This window comes from Salvelinus alpinus, chromosome 23, assembly GCF_045679555.1.
Source record: "Salvelinus alpinus chromosome 23, SLU_Salpinus.1, whole genome shotgun sequence".
NCBI lineage: Eukaryota > Metazoa > Chordata > Actinopteri > Salmoniformes > Salmonidae > Salvelinus > Salvelinus alpinus.
The window spans coordinates 4,710,962-4,716,961 of record NC_092108.1 but is presented as its reverse complement, the minus strand read 5'-3'; the positions used below and the strand labels follow the sequence as shown (position 1 = coordinate 4,716,961).

The 6,000-nt window shown below is 44.0% G+C and overlaps 1 protein-coding gene across 2 annotated transcripts in view; it reads right to left on the bottom strand.

Moving 5' to 3' along the window:
- Positions 1 to 2,309, bottom strand: part of LOC139550093 (twisted gastrulation protein homolog 1-A-like) — a 54,665-nt gene extending 52,356 nt beyond the window's left edge. The window contains exon 1 of one of the 2 annotated variants that reach the window (XM_071360722.1): positions 2,160 to 2,309. The gene's annotated coding sequence lies outside the window, so the exon portion shown is untranslated. The other variant, XM_071360723.1, reaches the window with a different exon arrangement.
- Positions 2,310 to 6,000: the final 3,691 nt, after the last annotated feature.

Below are 6,000 nucleotides of genomic sequence, written 5' to 3'. Positions count from 1 at the left end.
TAGACATATACCAGACAGACAGACAGGGAGGTCTATAGACATATACCAGACAGACAGGGAGGTCTACAGACATATACCAGACAGACAGGGAGGTCTATAGACATATACCAGACAGACAGACAGACAGACAGGGAGGTCTATAAACATATACCAGACAGACAAGGAGGTCTATAGACATATACCAGACAGACAGGGAGGTCTATAGACATATACCAGACAGACAGGGAGGTCTATAGACATATACCAGACAGACAGGGAGGTCTACAGACATATACCAGACAGACAGGGAGGTCTATAGACATATACCAGACAGGGAGGTCTATAGACATATACCAGACAGACAGGGAGGTCTATAGACATATACCAGACAGACAGGGAGGTCTATAGACATATACCAGACAGACAGACAGGGAGGTCTATAGACATATACCAGACAGACAGACAGGGAGGTCTATAGACATATACCAGACAGACAGACAGGGAGGTCTATAGACATATACCAGACAGACAGGGAGGTCTATAGACATATACCAGACAGACAGACAGGGAGGTCTATAAACATATACCAGACAGACAAGGAGGTCTATAGACATATACCAGACAGACAGGGAGGTCTATAGACATATACCAGACAGACAGGGAGGTCTATAGACATATACCAGACAGACAGGGAGGTCTATAGACATATACCAGACAGACAGGGAGGTCTATAGACATATACCAGATAGACAGACAGGGAGGTCTATAGACATATACCAGATAGACAGACAGGGAGGTCTATAGACATATACCAGACAGACAGACAGGGAGGTCTATAGACATATACCAGACAGACAGACAGGGAGGTCTATAGACATATACCAGACAGACAGGGAGGTCTATAGACATATACCAGACAGACAGACAGGGAGGTCTATAGACATATACCAGACAGACAGACAGGGAGGTCTATAAACATATACCAGACAGACAAGGAGGTCTATAGACATATACCAGACAGACAGGGAGGTCTATAGACATATACCAGACAGACAGACAGGGAGGTCTATAGACATATACCAGACAGACAGGGAGGTCTACAGACATATACCATACAGACAGGGAGGTCTATAGACATATACCAGACAGACAGGGAGGTCTATAGACATATACCAGACAGACAGACAGGGAGGTCTATAGACATATACCAGACAGACAGGGAGGTCTATAGACATATACCAGACAGACAGGGAGGTCTATAGACATATACCAGACAGACAGACAGGGAGGTCTATAGACATATACCAGACAGACAGGGAGGTCTATAGACATATACCAGACAGACAAGGTCTATAGACATATACCAGACAGACAGGGAGGTCTATAGACATATACCAGACAGACAGGGAGGTCTACAGTTAGACAGAATATAGTACAGTCTGAAGGCACATTGGATTTACAGATACACAGACAGAACACAGACAGAACTTAGGCTGGGTTTCTGTACAGCACTTTGAGATATCAGCTGATGTAAGAAGGGCTTTATAAATACATTTGATAACAGACAGAACACAGACAGCTTTGATGGTGCTCGTAAAATAATGTGGTGAATTTGAAGTTTTTATAACAAGAGACAAAAAATGATCTATGACAACCTTTATAGAGAAAGATAAATGTTATATAACTCAAACAGGATTGTTTTGAAATCCAATCGTGCTGCAACACATTGATAATAATGTAGCCTGTATTTGATGTAACAAATAACAATTTCTTAGCTGTGATGACTTCAAATATGTTTTGTTTTCATAATTTCAATATATTGTAGTTGCCTACAGGAAAACATCTGTCCTAAATTGAAATGCATTATATTCTAACAGGAGTGTTGTTTGACTAACGTTACAACGGACAGAGGAAAGGACCCCTGTTGAAAACCACAAATTAGTAATTTCGTTAATTACACTGAAAACCACAAGTTAGTAATTTTGTTAATTACACTGAAACCCACAAGTTAGAGTCATTTCGTTAATTACACTGCAGTAACAGTAGATTTAGCCTACCTTTCTCTACCTCGGGACAAAACGCTCCCTAAAACCCCTACCTAACGTTTTCCTCGCACGAACTACACCGAATCATCAAGTAGCATTGGCCACAAGAGTCAAAACGAGATTATTAATATTTACCGTTACAATGGTTCGAATCCTTCGTTTGATTGACGGCTGTTTCCCCTTTAAATCCAACACCGCCGGCTTTCCTCGCAAGGTCCAGGATGAAACTCTGCCGTCTATAATAACGATGCAGTCGGAGGGCGTCAGTTTCTCAGCCACAACGCCGCAGACAGTCGGGCGTCTTAAAGATACAGCGTCCGTTTTAACGTGATCCAGGAACTAAGCAGTTAGTTGGACTGGAGACGGCAGGACTAGTAGTTTAAGCAGAACGAAGAGACACAAGTCAGTGTGGCGTGGCTGGGCAGCTCTTCAAGATAACAGAAGCCAGCCACTCAGGGGTCAGGAGGAGAAATATAAACTCCCTTTACTATACCGTTAAAAAAAACACTCCTGTCTTGTTTCACAATATTGTCAAGTCAGAGTCCAGATAATATGGGCAACTTTGAATTGATAAAATAATAATTCCCCAATGTCCTCACTGACTTCTTAATTTATAGAAACTAAACCACTGAGTCAAATCTTAACCGTTGTCAAGCCTGACACAAACCTTTTCCCCAGCCATAAAACTCCCCATTAGGCAGCTATTTGTTATTGTAGTCATCACCGGGAGCAGTTCCAGCCTACGGTTCCCTTTAGGTGTGAAAGGGCCAGAAGCCATCAAGTAGCGGTATAGGCTATGACGGCCTAGACCGGGCCAAACCCGGACGACGCTGGGGCCGATTATGCACCGCCCTATGGGACTCCCAATCACAGCCGGGTTGTGATACAGCCTGGATTCGAACCAGGGTTTCTATTGTAGAGGAAGATAGGCTATCTAACAACTCAGTATGTGACAGATCCATCCAGGAGTTGGCATAACGTCTGGTTGAACCCACTTATAACCTCAATCAACTTGTTCTCCAACTGGCCTTCCTGGTTAAATAAAGGTGAAATAAAAAATAAAAAATACCTTAACATAATTTATAACAGGAGATGATTGTGGACTACAGGAAAAGGAGGGCCGAGCACACCCCCATTCTCATCGACGGGGCTGTAGTGGAGCAGGTTGAGAGCTTCAAGTTCCTTGGTGTCCACATCACCAACAAACTAACATGGTCCAAACACACCAAGACAGTCGTGAAGAGGGCACGACAAAACCTATTCCCCCTCAGGAGACTGAAAAGATTTGGCAATGCTCCTCAGATCCTCAAAAGGTTCTACAGCTGCACCATCGAGAGCATCCTGACTGGTTGCATCACTGCCTGGTATGGCAACTGCTTGGCCTCCGCCCGCAAGGCACTACAGAGGGTAGTGTGTACAGCCCAGTACATCCCCGGGGCTAAGCTGCCTGCCATCCAGGACCTCTATACCAGGCGGTGTCAGAGGAAGGCCCTAAAGGAGGAAGGCGGTGTCAGAGGAAGGCCCCCCCCACCCACCCTACACTGCTACTACTCTCTGTTATCATCTATGCATAGCCACTTTAACAACCCTAACTGCATGTACATATCGCAATTACCTCGACACCAGTGCCAAAAAGCACATTGACTCTGTACCGGTACCCCCTGTATATAGCCTCCACATTGACTCTGTGCCGGTACCCCCTGTATATAGCCTCCACATTGACTCTGTGCCGGTACCCCCTGTATATAGCCTCCACATTGACTCTGTACTGGTACCCCCTGTATATAGCCTCGCTATTGTTATTTACTGCTGCTCTTTAATGATTTGTTATTCTTATCTCTTACTTTAAAAAAAAATATATATATTTTTAGGTATTTTCTTAAAACTGCATCGTTGGTTAAGCGCTTGTAAGTAAGCACTGTAAGGTCTACTACACCTGTTGTATTCAGCACTTCACTGTAAGGTCTACACCTGTTGTATTCAGCACTTCACTGTAAGGTCTACTACACCTGTTGTATTCAGCATTTCACTGTGAGGTCTACTACACCTGTTGTATTCAGCATTTCACTGTGAGGTCTACTACACCTGTTGTATTCAGCACTTCACTGTAAGGTCTACTACACCTGTTGTATTCAGCATTTCACTGTAAGGTCTACTACACCTGTTGTATTCAGCATTTCACTGTAAGGTCTACACCTGTTGTATTCAGCACTTCACTGTAAGGTCTACTACACCTGTTGTATTCAGCATTTCACTGTAAGGTCTACTACACCTGTTGTATTCAGCATTTCACTGTAAGGTCTACACCTGTTGTATTCAGCATTTCACTGTAAGGTCTACTACACCTGTTGTATTCAGCACTTCACTGTAAGGTCTACTACACCTGTTGTATTCGGGCGCATGTGACAGATACAATTAGATTTGAACAGCTAGATTTTGGGACGTCATTACTGGAAAGATTTGTGTATGTCGCCACCTAGTGGAAGGATACAGTTCTGCCATCGGCAGAGATTTTGCTCAAAATAATTAAACGCCCCCTCCTTGAACACATAAAACACCAGCCGGACTACTCCTCAACATCGCTGCGGCCAAACGCCTCACCCACTAGCGTTTATTGTACAGAGAATTTAGGGTTTATTTATTCGCAGCAACAACAAAAGAAGCAAAAGACAAAACAGCACAGATATGTGGTAAAACAGTGTGCCGGTTGGAAGACCAAAAGGGCTGATATGAAAATCACACCACAAATATAAGTACAAAAAAAAAACTAAAAGGTTTGTTCAATCAGTTAAACAAATCATATTCATTATAAATGTACATGACTTAGTCCACAAGAAAAAACATGTTTGATTATGTGTGTGTGTGGGAGTGTGTAAGAGGAGGAGATATATATGCAGGAGATTACGGAGTAGTTTGGTTCATCAGGCTGACCCCCAGTCTTCCTGGAGGAGATTACTGAGTAGTTTGGCTCATCAGGCTGACCCCCAGTCTGCATGGAGGAGATTACTGAGTAGTTTGGCTCATCAGGCTGACCCCCAGTCTTCACGGAGGAGATTACTGAGTAGTTTGGTTCATCAGGCTGACCTCCAGTCTTCATGGAGGATATTACTGAGTAGTTTGGTTCATCAGGCTGACCCCCAGTCTTCATGGAGGAGATTACTGAGTAGTTTGGTTCATCAGGCTGACCTCCAGTCTGCATGGAGGAGATTACTGAGTAGTTTGGCTCATCAGGCTGATCCCCAGTCTTCATGGAGGAGATTACTGAGTAGTTTGGTTCATCAGGCTGACCCCCAGTCTTCATGGAGGCGATTACTGAGTAGTTTGGCTCATCAGGCTGATCCCCAGTCTTCATGGAGGAGATTACTGAGTAGTTTGGTTCATCAGGCTGACCCCCAGTCTGCATGGAGGAGATTACTGAGTAGTTTGGTTTATCAGGCTGACCCCCAGTCTTCATGGAGGAGATTACTGAGTAGTTTGGTTCATCAGGCTGACCTCCAGTCTTCATGGAGGAGATTACTGAGTAGTTTGGTTCATCAGGCTGACCTCCAGTCTTCATGGAGGAGATTACTGAGTAGTTTGGTTCATCAGGCTGACCCCCAGTCTTCATGGAGGAGATTACTGAGTAGTTTGGTTCATCAGGCTGACCCCCAGTCTGCATGGAGGAGATTACTGAGTAGTTTGGTTCATCAGGCTGACCTCCAGTCTTCATGGAGGAGATTACGGAGTAGTTTGGTTCATCAGGCTGATCCCCAGTCTTTGCTTGAAGTTATTGAGGGATGATGATGATTTGGCAATGTGAAGATAAACCTGTATCTGATAGAGAATTGACTATGTGAGGTGCGGCAGTGGGGAGGGTGAAGGTTATCAGTGTCTTGTGTTATATAGATGGATTTCAGAATTAACCTGGAAGAATCCATTGAAGGGTAAACTGCCTGGGTGGTATAAGTATTTGTAGACAAAAGTGCATAATTGTCAA